Below are 17,380 nucleotides of genomic sequence, written 5' to 3'. Positions count from 1 at the left end.
CCACTGCCCTTCATCTTGTCCCGGCTGTGTTTTGTCATCTCGCATCATCACAGGAAGGAGCACAGCACGAGAAATTGGGAGAGACCACATTCACATACTTTTATGATAGCATGTTGTTAGAATTGTTCTATGTTATTATTGTTGTTGCTAATCTCTTACTGTGTCTCATAAGTTGAATTTTATCCTAGGGGCACTTGGGTGGCTCAGTCAGTGAAGCGTCCGATTCTTTTTTTCTTTTTTATGTTTATTTTTGAGAGAGAGAAAGAGAGAGGAAGAGTACTAGTAGGGGAGGAGCAGAGAGAGAGAGGGAGACACAGACTCGGAAGCAGGCTCCAGGCTTCGAGCTGTCATCACAGAGCCCGAGGCGGGGCTCGAACTCACGAGCTGTGAGGTCATGGCCCGAGTGGAAGTCGGACGCTTAACCGACTGAGCCACCCAGGCGCCCCATGGACGTTTCTGATTTTACCCTTTGCTTGACCATGTGATTAGCTCTCAGAGACTGGTGGGTGGGGCCTGGTCTGGGGGATGCTGGGATTATCCAGAACCATAGAAGTGACAAGTGACCTGGTGGTACTTTTAAGATCCCCCTGTCCCTGCTGCTAAATAACACGTACATTGCTTATTAACAACACTGATTGATTTTTCTGTGAAAAGAAGCATTCCTTGCCCACAGAGAGAGTGTTTAAGTTTTGTTGAGAAGCAAACATTTATGCTATTATAGACGCACAACTGTGAAATTTTTTGGAGGGGGAAAAAGGATTTATCCAAGGCTTAAGAGGCCGTGGGGATGGGCGTCGAATAGGGAAACAGAAAGAGAAAAAGCTGGGCATGGGCTCTCCTTCCCCTGTGGGGCTCGGAAAGACCCCATCCGTGGCCACAATACTTTGCACGATTGCATTTGGTGAGAGCCCAGCTGTTTTTCTCCTGTTTATGCAGAGACTGTCTTTCCGAAGGGGGGGCATTCTGCCCAGAATCCAGGACTCCTGGCTCCTGTTCCAGTCCGTCCTTCCTTCCTTCCTTCTTTCCTTCCTTCCTTCTTCCTCCCTCCTCCCTCCCTCCCTCCCTTCCTTCCTTCCTTCCTTCCTTCCTTCCTTTTTCTTTCTTTTTTTCTTTTCTTTTTCTTTTCTTTCTCTCTTTCTCTCTTCTCTCTTTCTTTTTCTTTCTTTCTCCTTTTCTTTCTTTTTTCTTTTCTTTCTTTTCTTTTTCTTTCTTTCTCTCTTTCTTTCTTTTCTTTCTTTCTCCTTTCCTTTCCTTTCTTTCTTTCTTTCTTTCTTTCTTCCTTTCCTTTCCTTTCCTTTCCTTTCCTTTCCTTTCCTTTCTTTTTCAGTGCTCTTTTCTTTCCTCCATGTAGTCTTTCGACCCAAGGACATGATTCCAGACGTTGCCTTTTTTTTTTTTTTTTTGAATCAGAGATGGTCTTGTCAGTCCTAGTGGTAGGGAACAGAGTTGTCTGAGAGCCCTGATAAAGTCACTGGGCTCCTCTTGTGCAAATTAACTCGACGATCTCCTAGGGCTGGGCGGCAGTGCAGGTGAATGAAGCTGTTCAAGGACGCACTTGGGGTTCTTGGCAGGAAACCGATGACATTCTCCAAGGAGGCCTTTGGGTAGGAAGTTGCTCGAGGGACTGGTTGCAGGTGTCTGGGAAACTGAGATGTAGGGAAACTGAGGAGGCAGAGGGAAGCCACGAGGAATCGCACCCGTTGGCTAGTAGTGAGGGAGCGCTCACCTCTCCTAGGTGGGAAGAGACGTACCTGAGGACAGCAGGGGTGTGGAGAGGGGCTGGACAGGAGCCCTGACCTTGGGTGGAGGGACTCAGCCGGCTGTGGGGGTGCAGTGACCCCCCCCCCCAGGGAGGGGGCTGGGGACTATATACCCCGTTTTCACTTCTACTCACATTTCCTCTTGTGTCCTGTTGGCCAAGTTCAACAGGAACCCAAAGAAGGCACCTGACAGATCCATAAGGATCAGCCTCAGAGGCAGAGAGTAGGGTGGGGAGGAGAGAGGGGGGGATCTGCAGGGACACATAGACGGTGTTTAAGGTGGTACATAGGACAGGTTTCGTTTCCATGGAGAAATGTATCCCGAGTTCCCTGAACAAGATGGACTTCTGTGTTGACCTTAATTTCTCTGTGTCTCACTTTCCCTTTCTCTAACACGGGACTAACGACAGCAAAATTAATCAGAATTACAATCACATTACCAACTGTCATGAGTTGTTGTCAGGATGTAATTCATTAATTCATGCCATGCTCTTAGACTATCCCAAGTAGTAGCTTTTATTTCAAGATTACACCATCATGATCCTTTGTTTCTCCTCTTTTAATTTTTTTTAATGTTTATTTATTTTTAAGAGAGAGATAGAGTGAGAGGAAGGGAGGGGCGGAGAGAAAGAGGGAGAGACAGAATCCGAAGCAGGCTCCAGGCTCTGAGCCGTCAGCACGGAGCCCGACGCGGGGCTCGAACCCACGAACTGCGAGATCATGGCCTGAGCCAAAGTCGGAGGCTCAACTGGCTGCGGCACCCAGGCGCCCTTGTTTCTCTATTTTTAGAAACAGCCGTGGGTACAAGGCCTATTTTACTGTCCCTTTAATTCTTCTACGAGTAAAATAACAGTGAGGTCTCACTGCTGAAGAGCCAGTGACCCTGAGCACAGTCTAGGGAGACAATAGACAATAGGCGGGGACTGTGGCAAAATCACAGTGTCTCCCCTCAAGGGACCACCTGCCACTCAGCTCTAGCAGATTATGACCGTTTAGGAATGTAGGCAGCGTTTCCAGAACTTTCGGGTTTGCAAGAAAAGCTGAACAATTAGAATTTTTATGTGAAAGCTTCTGATTTTTAAAGGTTGGCAAATGGTTTCAAAATTTTTAAAAAAATACATCATTTGAGCCAACACTCTGCGAGCCAAGCAAAACAGATCTTGGGGCTGGATTCAGCTCACATGTGGCCAGTTGTGATCTTGGGTTAAGCTTATGCCTGGGGACCAGAGGAAGCTGTTGGCTTCTTAAGGAAGACAGGACGTGACCTTGGCTCCTGGAAGAGACTTCTTCAGAGAGGCCTCAGCTGAAACCCCAGACATAAAGCAAAGCATCCTTGACTTAAGATCTAAGAGCTGGAAAAACGCACAGGGCAGGGGTGGGGGCGGGCGTTCTCATTAAGGGGACCCGCGCGTGGGATTTTATAGGAAGCCAGGACGGTTCTCAGATCACATTCACGAACCAAAGGTAGCCCGAACCCCAGTTGCCTCTGCATCGCGCCTCCATGAAGGGATTTTCGCTTTGTCCAAAGTTATTTAACCTGCTTTTGGGGCCAGGGAGAGAAAAAAACCCAACTCCGTGATATTATATACATTCGAGGAATTAACATCAGCACACATCCCGGGATTTTTCTCGGGAGAAACCAGGCTGCGGGTAAGGCAACCGTGTATTTCGGGGCCTTCCCACTTCTTACGCCCCTGGCGTGGGTTCAAGCTCTCCTCTCCTTCCTTGCCTTTAAAAAAAAAAAAAAAAAAAATACAAACGCCGATTCGAATTCCCCATCTTTGGAGACAGCCCCGAGCACACAAGCACGTATAGACACCCTCTCCCTGCACACACATCTGTTATACACATTGCCACGGTATCCTCTGGTTGTTCAACAATGAACAGAATTATTTCCTCTTATTACTTCCCATGTTGCCTCAAAACCATACTCGGAAAAGTAAAACCACTGAAGGGGGCTCGGCCAATCGCGCTGCATGGCTGGCTCTTCTCGGCACATAGGGATTGGGGGGGTGGGGGGGGCAATGGGGGAGGCGCTGGGTCCTGAGGGGAGGCTTTGGGCCGCGTGGAAGGGAACACGGCCACTGTTGCCATGGAATCCACCGCGGCCCGCGTGTCTCTGTGCGTGCGCGTCCGTGCGTCTGTGTCTCTCTGTCTGTGTCTGTCCGATCTTCTGTCCGTGCGTGTGGGTCTGTGCGCTGGGTGTCGCTGGTTTCCTTGCACTGTATCTTATCGTTGTTTTTCAAGCTTTACTGAGATCTTGTTGACGTAGCACGTGTACACACAGAAGGTGTACCGTGTGATGATTCGGTGCATGTATGCGTGGCCAAACGATGCCCACAAGAAGGCAGTTAGCACTTCATCCCCTCATCTAACGACCTTTCGGATGTGCGGTGGTAACATTGGAGATCTACTCTCTTTACAATTTTTTTTTTTTTTGGTCGGTTTTAAGTTTATTTATTTTGAGAGAGACAGAGAGTGGGTGCAAGCAGGGGAGGGGCACAGAGAGAGGGAGACAGAATCTGAGGCAGGTTCCAGGCTCCGAGCTGTCAGCCCAGGGCCCGAGGCGGGGCTCGAACTCACGAACCGCGAGATCATGACCCGAGCCGAAGTCAGACGCTCAACCGACTGAGCCACCCAGGCGCCCCGTAACAGCCTTCAAGGACATAATACAGTGTCATTAATTATAGCCACCAGGCTGATGATCGGATCCTCAGAGCTTACTTATCTTACAGCTGGGACTTTGCCTCTTTTGGCCAACCTCTCCCCATTTCCTCCACCCACCAGATGCAGGCAGCCCCCGTTCTCCTTCTTCTGGGAGTCTGGCTTTTTCGGATTGCACATATAAGGGAACCTGCAGGATGTGTCTTCTTCCGTCTGCCTTATTTCACTTCGTGTGATGCCCTCAGAGTTCATCCACGTTGCTGCAAAAGGCAGATTTCCTGCTCTTAATTATTGAGCAAGATTTTTCTTTTTTTTAAATATTTCTTTTAACGTCTATTCGCTTTTTGGGAGACAGAGACAGAGCACGAGTGGGGCAGGGGCAGACAGAGAGGGAGACACAGAATCGGAAGCAGGCTCCAGGTTCCGAGCTGTCTGCACAGAGCCCGATGCGGGGCTCGAACCAGCCGTGAGACCCTGACCTGAGCCCAAGTTGGACACTCAACCGACTGAGCCACCCAGGCGCCCCCATTTTAAACAGCACCTATTTGCCAACTGCTAATGATACACCAGGCCCCATACTAAATGCTTTAGCACACACAGGCTTCTCTATTTAATCTTTACAGCAAGCACCTAGTGGAGACCGGAATCTTAATTGTGCGGATCACTAAAGTGAGGCTGGCTTGTGCCTTCGTCCCTTCATTCAAGTATCTATCTGGCACCCGAGAGCCAGGCGCTGTCCCGGGCATGGGGAAATGACAGTGACAGCGACGCGGTCTCTGGAAGCAGGAATCTCACATCCGAGTGAGGAGAGGTGTGTTATAGATAAGTAACAAGCACATTTTTTCGGGGCTCGTGAGTGGCTCTGCCGGGCGTTCACAGAACTCCCCAAGGATCAGGGCTGTCGGCTCAGTCCCTGAGCTAGCATTCGAGAGACCTGGGCAGGTGCCCGGGTCAGGGCCACCCTTTTGCAAAAGGCACATCTTTTCCAGGTGCAAGGGGGGGGGGCCCGGTACGGAATGCTCCTTTGGGGAGTCGCCTTAGTTATTTGCCTGTAGGAAGGATAGACCCTTCAGGATCGGGGTCTTGGAAAAAATTACTCGGCTCCAAACGGCTGGGGAGAAGATGCTGGGTGGGACCCGCTCTGTGCCTCTCGCTGCAGGGGTGATGGTTGCATGTGTGCAGGCACAGACCTCTCATTTTCTGTCCTGGATTCCGTCAGGGCGCCGCCGTGGGAAGGCACGGGCGTGGTCACCACACGCTTGTGTTGTGTTGGAGCGTTGGCTCAGCCCCTCGTGGTCGTGTGCTCTTGGGGTGCAGTGATCCGGGCATTGGGCTTGAGGTGGGTAGAAGGCTGGAAGGCCTGGAACGAAGTCCTGGCGGGACGGAGCCCCGAGCTCTCTTGGGGCTGGTTCCGACCACAGAATTCCTTCACCAAAGCCGAAAAGCAATTGTGTGTTTCAACAGCAGGCGGCTAGTATTTATGGAGCCGCCGGGGTATTTTCTTAGCACGCTGGAGGTTCTGCCTCCCAGAACACCCCACGGCACGCGGCAATCCTCTGCTCTGGTAGATTCGGGGCATTGTGGGGCTGGGAGTAGCCCTCGGAGACTGGCTTGGCAGGGAACCTCCGTGAGTTCTGGTATCATTTCATCTCTTTAAGGCAGACATCGCAGTGTTGACTTGCGCAGACACATCTGTATTTCTTGTGAAGCACCAGGGACGAGGCCTCCTGTTTTTTTCTTCTTAGTTCCAAAAGGTGAAGAAAGGGCAACCCGCCCCTTCGAACCGCTCCAGGTACTTGCAGTAGTGAGCCTCCCGTCCCCGGAGGCATGTAAGCAGAGGCTGCGTGATTTCCTGGAAGGGCGTTTTCTATTGGGTAAGAAGCTGGACTGAATAGTCTCTGAAATTTTCTGTTCAATTCCGAGTTTCTGGGACATTAAGGAACTGGTTATGTTCAGGGCAAATCAACAGAGATATATACGCAGCGTCCACCAGGTTCTCTGAGGCTTGACCACTCAAGAATCAGTTGGTAAGGTTTTTATTTATTTATGTCTGCCTTGAGTCTGAATCGAACTTCTTCCTTTTTTTTTTTTTTGGCCTAAATTCAGGCACAAAGGTCAGCATAGTCAATTGATGAGGCGTTTGATTTCTAGGTAGTTGTACAGTGGAGATTTAATTTCTGAGCCAGAGTTAAATCCCGCTCTCCCACTCCCCAGCTGCGTGATTTTGAGCAAGTGATTAAACTACACTTCTCTGAGCCTCTGTTTTCCCATCTGTAAAGTAGGACGAGTAGTAGAACTTACCGGATAGGATAGTCGAATGAGATATCCCAGGTAAATAAAGAATTGTCATAGGGCTTAACACAGAGTGAGCGCTTCGTTAACTCTGGTAATTGTTCTTACTCAATAGATTTTTTTTAAGCTTATTTATTTTTGAGAGAGAGAGAGAGAGAGAGAGAGAGAGAGAGAGAAGGGGACACAGAATCCGAAGCGGGCTCCAGGCTCCGAGCTGTCAGCACAGAGCCCGACGCGGGGCTCGAACCCACGAACCGTGAGATCGTGACCTGAGCCGAAGTCGGACGCTTAACCAACTGGGCCACCCAGGCGCCCCCTCACTCAATAGATATTAACTGAAGGTCCATTAATTGTCAAACCTGGGGAGTCGTGGGCAATCTGTAGGAAGACAAAAGATCCTTCTGCTGTGACTGGAAACTCTTATATTTTCTTACCCTGAATGGATGGCACCAATATGGATGGAGGAAACACACACATGCCTCCTCTTGGCTTTCAAAAAAATCTTCCCACGAGGTCACATTTGGATGAAATCCAAGGCTCGGGTGATGCTCGGGCCGTGATTTTATCAGAATCGGCTTTTCCCGACCAGACTGCACATGCTATTGATATATAATATAGCGTTATTTATTACTTGTTGAATACCTACAGTCTGTTCAGCCCTTTACAAGAGATAAAGAAGATAAGCCCGGGGCCTCGAGGGGTTTGCGATTTGGTTACTCAGATTCAAAGTGCCCCAGATGAGAGTGAATTTGGATGCCCATGGCACGTTAACTACAAATTCGTTGATTCTTCCCATAAAGAGGACAACTGTGAGAGGCTGACCTGAGATCTTCACAGGTTTTCTCCATGGGGGGGGGGGGGGGGGGAAAGACAGCAGATGGTATTAAAAATTAATTGAAAAAAGAAGAGCTCTTTCTAAACTCAAAACCATGGAGCAGGAAGCCATCACAAACCATGAAATGGACTGAGTTTGCGTTTCCTGGCTTCCTCTGTTAAGACTCGGACTTAAAAAGAAGTTTTTTTTTTTTTAATGTTTATTTTTGACAGAGAGACAGAGTACAAGCAGGGGAGGGGCAGAGAGAGAGGGAGACACAGAATCCGAAGCAGGTTCCAGGCTCTGAGCTGTTGGCACAGAGCCCGACGCGGGGCTTGAACCCACGGACTGGGAGATCATGACCTGAGCCGAAGTCGGCCGCTTAACCGACTGAGCCACCCAGGCACCCCGCCCCCCAGTAAGCCTCTGACTTAAAAACATTACCGGCCAACTTACTTCCTCTGTGGGGGTGGGTAAGGGGTGGCCGATGGCCTTTTGAAGGCGGAGAAGGAAATATAGATGGATGTCGTTTTGCCTGGAATTTCGGCATAGTTAGGAACATTTCCTTCTGTTCTGGAGGCCCCACCCCGAGGTCCCAGTAAAGCCCGGGTGCTCTTACTGTCGCCCTTGCTCAGTGAAATCATGAAGGTCCGACGGTAAGAACACATTGGCTCATCATCCTTTCATCCTTCTGTTTCAAGAAGGGAGACAGACCCCACCGACCCAGTGAAAGAAGGATCTGGATGTTTGCTAGCAAGGTAACGAACTCGGTCCCCAGTTGGCCGATTCTGTCCAGAGTTGCGGGGAAACTGGACAGAGGAGTTCTTCTGAAATGGGAGCCTCCCTTCTTGCCGTCTGTCCAATCCCACGCCCCAGAGAGGAGCTGGAAAGTTACCCTGGACTCTCTCCCTTCCCTTTTTCCCTCCTGTCCATGCAGCCACGGCACTCAAGATTCTAGGTAGTTCTTCTGTCCGTTCTGCTGACACCTGGTCGAGGCCAGGCTTCTCTTTGCATCTAGAAGGCAAAAGCGACTTCCTGACGATTTTCTTTGCTGTTGCTCTGTTTTCTTTTAGATGCTGTTTTTATCATTGCGTTCATTCATTCCCAGTAAACGTCTGCTTGCAGTTTGACGCACGCAGAGCAAAACGCCCTGATGGTAATTTCCACGTTTCCACCAAAGAAAACCAGCCTGTGAGCCGTGCCCCCAGAAACGCGACATTCCCAGCCCCCTGGGGGCACCCTGGTTGCCCCTGTCGGCCATCACCTTCCCCCACCCAAGGGCAACCTGACTTCTTACACCCAGACAGGGCTCCATGTGGTTCTGAAACTTCTATACCATGGAACCCTCCAGAGTGTAGAGGCCGTTTGGCCACAGCGTGGAGTCTGAAGATGCGAGTGTGTTCCGTGACTGATCCATCCGGGAATGACGGGGACGTCGTAAGGCAAATTTTGCATCGGCTTGCCCGTGGTTTTGCTGTAGACGACAGCAGCCAGTTGAACCGTATGGTGGGTCTCCAGCATCTGCCCCCTACCCGTCCGCACCTGGCGTTCCGACTTTCTCATCTCAGACACCCCCCTCCTCCGCCCCTGCGCCAGACCTCACGGCTGCAGCCCTTCTCCCGCTGCTTCCATGGGCAAACCGCGAGACTCTTCTCGAGTGCCCCCTGTATTGCAATATTCCTGTGGGTCCCTGCTCAGTGCGCGTACGACCACGCTACCCTTTTCATTAGTTTTGCCTTTTTTTTTTTTTTTAACGTGTCACTGACAGAATGTTCGCGTGTCGTCCCCCGACCCCGTTGTCTCCCGAAGCCCTGGGGGTCTCATTGAGCAACTTTGCACAGGGCAGTGATCTCGAGATAGGAGCGTATCTGCCTCATGGCAGAACGGATTGCGCTCTCTTGTGTCTGGCTTCCTTCCTTCGGCCTGCGTTTGTGAAATCTGGCTATGTTACAGCCCGCGGCTGTGGACCTGTCCTGCTCCGGGCTGTCTTTTACAACATGGTTGCAGGACAACGCTATTTATCCGTCTCCCCATGGCTGGGTGTTTTGGATTATTTCCCATTTTTGGCGACTGCATACAGGGCGCCTATGGATGATGAATTGTCTTTTGGTGACCACGTGTGTCTTGCAAGTGTTGGCTCCCGGGGTAGGAGTACAGGCAGCTTTAGTAGAAACTTCCAGTTTCCAAGGTGGTTGTACCGATTTGCCCTCCCGACAAAAGTTAAAGAGATGTCCTCGGTTGTCTGTGTTTTGCCAACTCTGGTATCCCCAAAAAATAAATATTTGGTCTTTGTCCCTGGTGCTTGGCACACAGCTCCTAAAACCCTTGGAGTTTCCCCGTATGGTGATTGTCTTTCTAATGAGATGGCGGGTGGCTGGGGAAGCTTCTAGAATGGGGGATGGTCACCAGAAAGACCGAGGTATGATTTTAGGGTCGGGAAGTTCAGCCCCCCTCCGACCTCTGGGGAGGGAAGAGGGGCTAGAGATTGAGTTAATCGCTCATGGCCGGCGGGTTAATCCATGCTGCCTTTGTGATGAATCCTCCATAAAAATCCCTCAACAATAGGGTTCTGAAAGCTTCTGGATTGGGGAACACATCAGGATGCTGGGGAGGGTGGAAGAAACAGAAACAGCGTGGAAGCTCCACGGACCCCCATCCCCACCCCAAACCTTCCCCTAAGGTGTCTCTTCTACTTAGCTGTTCCCGGGGTGTGTCCTTTGGGATAAACCAATAAATGTAAGTAAACTGTTTTTTGAATTCTTTGAGGGATTCTAGGAAAGAATCTGATGAATGTCTCACCTCTACTCTTTCTCTCTCTCTCTCTCTTTTTTTAATATTCATTTATTTTCGAGAGAGAGAAAGTGCGAGCAGGGGAGGGGCAGAGAGAGAGGGGGAGACACAGAATCCGCAGCAGGCTCCAGGCTCTGAGCTGTCGGCACAGAGCCTGACGTGGGGCTCGAACTCACGGACCGCGAGATCGTGACCGGGGCCGAGGTCGGACGCTCAACCCGTTGAGCCACCCAGGTGCCCCTGACCTCTACTCTTGACCTATCCGATACTATCACCCTGCCCAACAGTCAGGGTGAACTTAAAATATGCACCTGTAATCATGTCCCTTCCTTATTAAAAACGCCTGGTCACTCTAGGTTGCCCCGATGACAAAGTACAGACCCCTAAGGAGCCCCTGACTTCCGCCTCCTTCCTGTCTCCGTGCTGGTTTCACTCCATCCTATCTGGATTCCTTCAAATTCTCTGAACACGCTTGACTCTGTCTCGTAACCCCATCTTTGCAATGATGTACCCCTTGTCTGGCACACTATGCCAGCCCGCTCCTTTCTCCGGAATGAACTTCTGATCGTCCTTCATGCGTCCTGTTAATAAAAGCATCCCTCCGGTGGCATCTAACTCACCTCTCACGCGTGCTTACATCCGGGGGCAGCAAACCATGACCTGTGTGCCGAATCCTGTCCACCATCTGCTTTTGCAAGTAAAGGTTTATTAAAACACAACTCTGCCCTTCGAATATATGTTCCCTGTAGCTGTTTTTGTGATACAGTAGCCAGAGTTGAGTAGCCGAGACAGAGACCATGCAAAGCTTCAAAAATGTATTATCTGGCCCTTTGAAGGTGAAGTTTGTCAACCTCTGGGTTAGGTCTCCCAGTGTCTGTGCTCCAGTGGCCCTGTGTATTTTAGAACGCTTTATTAGACATGATTTATCAATGAATTACCAAAACTACCCTGAATTGCTAAGGAAGATGTGGCTAGTTGCCTTTACAAAATCCTTTCTCTTAGGGGCGCCTGGGTGGCTCAGTCGGTTAAGCGTCCGACTTCAGCCAGGTCACGATCTCACGGTCTGTGAGTTCGAGCCCCGCGTCAGGCTCTGGGCTGATGGCTCAGAGCCTGGAGCCTGTTTCGGATTCTGTGTCTCCCTCTCTCTCTGACCCTCCCCCGTTCATGCTCTGTCTCTCTCTGTCTCAAAAATAAATAAACGTTAAAAAAAAAAAATTAAAAAAAAAAACAACAAAATCCTTTCTCTCCTATTTCCATAGAAATAGACCCCGATCTCATGGTAATGGCCATGCACCGGTTAAAAAGCTCTGTTTCTGAACTTGCCTTGTCGCTCATTATGTTCGTATGACTAAGTTTTGACCGTTGGTAGGTAAGTGGAAATGTGCATGATGCCTTGGGAAAACGGATTCACACAAGGGACTCAGCTGCGAATGCACCTTTTTTGTCCTCTCCTGACTAATTTCTGTACCGCAGTGTGGAATACTGATGTGATGGCTGGACCTCCGGCAGCTACCTTAAACCATGAGGTCACTCAGTTATGGTGGAGAAAGATAGAAGGAGCTTACCTCTGCCTCCCTGAGAGCTTGCTGGAATTGCCATATCGTTCCTGATCACCCCCTTCAGGGATTCTTTATGCGAGAAAAGGTGAAATCTGAAGGATTTAAGCCGCTTGTAGTTGGGCTTCAATACCCAACCAATATAATTTGGGACCTTATTTCCTTTGATTTCTTTCCCTTTCTCTCCCCTCCACCTGGACTTCTTTTGGTAAGACAAATCTAAACATGTCCTTCCTTCTGTGATAATTTTTCCAGACTTTCATCTTGGTCTGACACTGCATTTGAGCTCCGATGTTGCAATGAACCTCTATCCGACAGACTACCAGCAAGGCTCCTTCTTTTTCTTAATCCTGCTTAAGCCTCCCAGTTTTTGACACCTGTCCTCTACCTTTCTTCTAGAACACTCATAGCTTGGAGAAAGAAGTGTTGCTAATGTTTTTGGGATGGGAATCAAGTTCCCTTTCCTTCGACCTTTAGTTGTTCACTTAGGAGACAGAAACTTACTAGCCCGTACTAAGTGCCAGGCATCGGGCGCACAGCCCTCAGGGGGCTTTCACTGTAATATCCCAAATGGACAACAGCCATTTCTTTTGCTTAACAGCCCCCCCTCCCCCCCGCCCCTGACACCACCAATTTTCTACCTATCGATATACATCTGTCTACCTGCCAAGGTTCTAGAACGAAGAATGGTTTTTGCCCTTTTCAGTGGTTGACAGTAAAAAACAAAACGAAAGCAAAGGGAGATTAGCATTTTGGCCCGCGTGAAATGCATATGAAACTCAAATGTTAGCATCGCTAATAAAGTTTTATTGGAACGCGGTCACGTCCATTCATTTGTGTATTATTTATGGCCGCTTTTGCATTATAACGATTGAGCTGAGGAGCTGTGACAGAGACCATAGGGCCCACAAAACCTGAAACATTTACTCTCTGACCCTTTGTGGGGAAATTTTTGCTGGCTCCTGATTTGATGGAACCCTCCCCCCACCCAGCCCCAAATACAGTGAGAAAATAATCACAGGGTTTGGCACAGACACTAAGATGCCCGATGGTTCTTTGTAAGGGACTTTCATAGTGAGTAGTATTTCCCCCATCATTCAGTTTTCCTCCTCTAGCTCCGATCCTGGGGAACAATACCATGAGATCCTCAGTTCTAGAAACTTCACCTGGCAAAATTCAAGGGACCTCCCCAAGGCGAGATGTGATTCTCTCATGGGGGAGGAGAAAGGGACCCAGGGAAGGATCGTCAGTCAAGAACTTGTGCCGAGGACTCAGGGAGCTCAGGCAGATCTTTGGTTTCACCAAGGTTGAGGAGTTCACCAGTGATGGGAATGTCCAACTGCCCAGCTCTGGGAATGGGGACATGGAGGGAGCCCAGGGGGACTTGGTCAGCCCCCGGCTGCACACGCTCCTGGGGTGGCCGCGGAGGCCAAGGGTCGCAAGTGCACCAGGTATTTGCAAAGTCAAAGTCCCGGATCCTCGTGGCGTTTCACGGGAACTTGGTGTTTTTCACTGTAGTTGAAGTTGATTTGTTTTATATTTACCCCGTGAGGTCAGGGGAACCAGGATGTAACATCAGTCCATGCCCTTTCCCTAAGTGTTTCTAATCCCTCCGCCACGACGTGAATGCTCCGTGCTTTCTCCCTCCCCTTCGCACCCTAAATTTTGTTCCCGCCATCAGGTCAACTTGGAGGAAGCCTTCGCTAAGCCAAAGAGGCTCTTGATCATTGGGTCTGTGCCTAAGTGAGGCCAGCCAGTTTGTTTGACTTTATGACCCTCCGTATTGCTGCCTTTATTTTGGTAACATCGTGTACTAATAGAACCTAGTATTTTTCTTAAAAACAAAACAACCGACAACTTACTTGTTTCACGTTTGCTAACATCAGTGAATGGATGATACCCGTCTCAACTAATGAATTTTCTTGGGACAGGAAGTGCAAATGTCCAAGACGAGAGAGCAGGGAGGGGGCTATGCTTCAAGAGGGTGGTGGAACAAGAAGCATTTTATTCTTTACTGAAACGGGAGTTCTGGGCTCGGGGTTGAAAAAATGACACAACGTATGCATTCATTCTTCATGTGAAAGATTTATATGATACAGAAGAATATTGAGTAAAATGTCCAGAGCTCTCCTTTTTAGTTCCCACCCCTCAGGACCTCCCTGAAAACAGTGACACCAGCAGCCTGGTGTCTGTCTTTGTGCTCCTTGATTTTGTGATGGATTTTTTTTCCCATGGATGGTGGCTTATCGTTGGCCATGATAAGCAACATGGTGGGGGGCATACTTGTAAATATGCAAGGAGTTTTGCAGGATGGAGTCCTAGAGGTGGAAATGCTGGGTCACACAAGAGGAATAGGGGTACTTGGGTGGCTCAGGTCACGATCTCACAGTTTGTGGGTTTGAGCCCTGCGTCGGGCTCTGTGCTGACAGCTCAGAGCCTGGAGCCTGCTTCCGATTCTGTCTTCCTCTCTCTCTGTCCCTCCCCAGCTTGCACTCTGTCTGTCTGTCTCTCTCTCTCTCAAAAATAAACATTAAAGGGGCGCCTGGGTGGCGCAGTCGGTTGGGCGTCCGACTTCAGCCAGGTCACGATCTCGCGGTCCGTGAGTTCAAGCCCCGCGTCAGGCTCTGGGCTGATGGCTCAGAGCCTGGAGCCTGTTTCCGATTCTGCGTCTCCCTCTCTCTCTGCCCCTCCCCCGTTCATGCTCTGTCTCTCTCTGTCCCAAAAATAAATAAATGTTGAAAAAAAAAATGTGACCAGCCCTAAGGGAAATATTTAAAAAAAAAAAAAATTAAAAAAAAAAGATGTAGAGTTTAGATTTTGATAGAGAAGTGCCGATTTGCTTTCCAGAAAGATATTCTGCATTTTAACACACCCAGCAGTAATGGTCTCCCTGCACTTTCACAAATATTGGATATTATTATTATTATTATTTTTTTTTAAATGTAATTTATTGACAAATTGGTTTCCATACGACACCCAGTGCTCATCCCAACAGGTGCCCTCCTCAGCGGCCATCAGCCACATTCCCCTCCCTGGATATTGTTAATTGAAAAACCAACTGCCCCTTAGCCAAGAACGATGGCTTACTGTTATTTCTTTTAGAGGGAAACTTATTGGAATATAATTCATATACAAGAAAATTTACCCTTCTTAGGATAAAGTTTGATGAATTTGATACGTATCCATCGCCACAACCAAGAGACAGAACATTTTCATCACCCAGAAGTGTTTCCTTGTGTCCCTTTCTTTAAAGTTTTTATTGGGGCGCCTGGGTGGCTCAGTCGGTTGAGTCTCCAACTTCGGCTCAGGTCACAATCTCGCGGTCCGTGGGTTCGAGCCCCGCGTCAGACTCTGGGCTGATGGCTCGGAGCCTGGAGCCTGTTTCCGATTCTGCGTCTCCCTCTCTCTCTGCCCCTCCCCCGTTCATGCTCTGTCTCTCTCTGTCTCAAGGATAAATAAACGTTAAAAAAAAAATTAAAAAAAAAAGTTTTTATTTATTTATTTTTGAGGGGGAGAGAGAGAGCGCGCGCACAAGCAGGGGAGGGGCAGAGAGAGGGGGGCGACAGAGGATCTGAGGTGGGCTCTGTGTATACAGTAGAGAGCCCGCTGTGGGGCTCGAACTCACGAACCATGAGATCACGACCTGAGCCAAAGGGAGACGCTTAACCGACTGAGCCGCCCAGGCACCCCCCCCCCCCTTTGTGTCCCTTTCTAATTGGTTGCCTTCCCCCACCTCCAGCCTCTGGGAACCACTGATTCGTTTTCTGTTTGTTTAGACTTAGCATTTCCAGGATGTCGTAGAAATGGAAATTATATCACGGAGTCTTTGGTGTCTGGCTTCTTTCACTTAATAGAATGAATGCCTTTGAGATTTCTCCATGTTTCTGTATGTGACAGGGGTTGGTTCCTTTTTATTGCTGTGTCGTATTCCACCCCACAGATACACTGCGGTCTGTTTATTCAGCCATCAGCTGATGGGCGTTTGGGTCATTTCAATAGCGTAGGTGATAGTAAAGAGTTACGATGGACATATTAATATTCATTTTTAGGTCTTTGTGGCAACACGTTTCAGTTTCCCTCGGGCGAATGAATACCCAGCAATGGAGTTTGTGGGTTTCATCGTTAGTATATGGCTAACTTCATAATAAATGGCAAACTTTTTATTTATTTATTTATTTATTTTTATTATTTTTTTAAGGTTTATTTATTTTTGAGACAGAGGGAGACAGAGCATGAACGGGGGAGGGGCAGAGAGAGAGGGAGACACAGAATCGGAAGCAGGCTCCAGGCTCTGAGCCGTCAGCCCAGACGCGGGGCTCGAACTCACGGACCGCGAGATCGTGACCCGAGCCGAAGTCGGATGCTTCACTGACTGAGCCACCCAGGTGCCCCTGTCAAACTGTTTTTAAAGCGGTTTGTAGCGTTTTGCCTCCCCACCTTGGATTATTGGCTGGGGCTGCCGTAACAAAGTACCACGGGCGGGGGGCTTCGACAACCAAAGTGCGTTGTCTCACAGCCCTGGAGGCTACAAGTCCAAGTCCGAGATCAAGGTGTTGGCAGGGTTGATTTCTCCCGGGGCCTCCCTCCCTGGTTTGTAGATGACTGTCTTCTCCTTGGGGTTTTACATGATCTTCCCTCTGCGGGTGTCTGTGTCCAAACCTCCTCTTCTTATGAGGACACCAGTCATTATAGCCCACCTCCCGTGACCTCATTTCAACTCAACCACCTCTTTAGAATATATATATTATAAGTTTATTTATTTATTTTGAGAGAGAGAACAAGAGAGCGGGAGCGGGCAGGGGCAGAGGGAGAGGGAGAGCGAGAATCGCCGACGTGGGGCTTGAACTCAGGAACCAACTGCGAGATCAGGACCTGAACCAAAACCAAGAGTCAGATGCTCAATTGACTGAGCCACCCAGGCGGCCTTCATCCACCTCCTTAAAGAGCCTGTCACCAAATTCAGTCACATTCAGATTGCTGGGAGTTAGAACTTCAACCTGTGGTTGGCAGGTGGCAGGGTGGGGGTGGGGGGACGACGACACAACTCAGCCTGTGACGTCCATCATCAAGATGTGAGTCTTCTGGTCATCCGACACCTTCACCAACACCGGGTATCATCGGTCCTTTTACCTTTTGTCATTCTGGGAGTGTGTCGGCCTCATTGCTTTTTTACTGTGCCCATTTTTATTTTCTTTGCAAGCCAAGAACAGCACCGGTGTCTGTAAGTTAGCTCAGTGCTGTTAGGGAGAAGGCCAGGGTCACTGTTCTATCCCCATAATGACCAGCTGGTGTGCCAGACCGGGTCATTGTGTGGAGTCCAAGGACGTGTGGATGGTTCAGTGCAAACCTGGTGCCACTCCTTGAAAAGTGAGCTTTGTCTGGCAGACACTGGGAGGCTCTCACACATTCTTGGACTCAAGGAAAAATTGTGAAAACATTAGAAGTCAGACGTGGTCAACGCTTGGCGGGGGCTGGTGGTTTCGGCTTTCTCAAGATAACACTCC

At 49.3% G+C, this 17,380-nt stretch overlaps 1 long non-coding RNA gene across 1 annotated transcript in view; it reads left to right on the top strand.

Annotated features, from left to right (window-relative positions):
* Window positions 1–4,904: 4,904 nt before the first annotated feature.
* The window catches only part of LOC125914155 (uncharacterized), a 114,696-nt gene continuing 102,220 nt past the window's right edge, over window positions 4,905–17,380 (top strand). Inside the window, exon 1 of the long non-coding RNA XR_007455227.1 lies at window positions 4,905–5,235. This is a non-coding gene — a long non-coding RNA (uncharacterized LOC125914155). The remainder of the gene's footprint in view (window positions 5,236–17,380) is intronic.

Source organism: Panthera uncia, assembly GCF_023721935.1.
Source record: "Panthera uncia isolate 11264 chromosome D3 unlocalized genomic scaffold, Puncia_PCG_1.0 HiC_scaffold_8, whole genome shotgun sequence".
In the NCBI taxonomy this organism is placed as follows: domain Eukaryota; kingdom Metazoa; phylum Chordata; class Mammalia; order Carnivora; family Felidae; genus Panthera; species Panthera uncia.
This window is presented reverse-complemented; position numbering and strand designations above follow the sequence as displayed.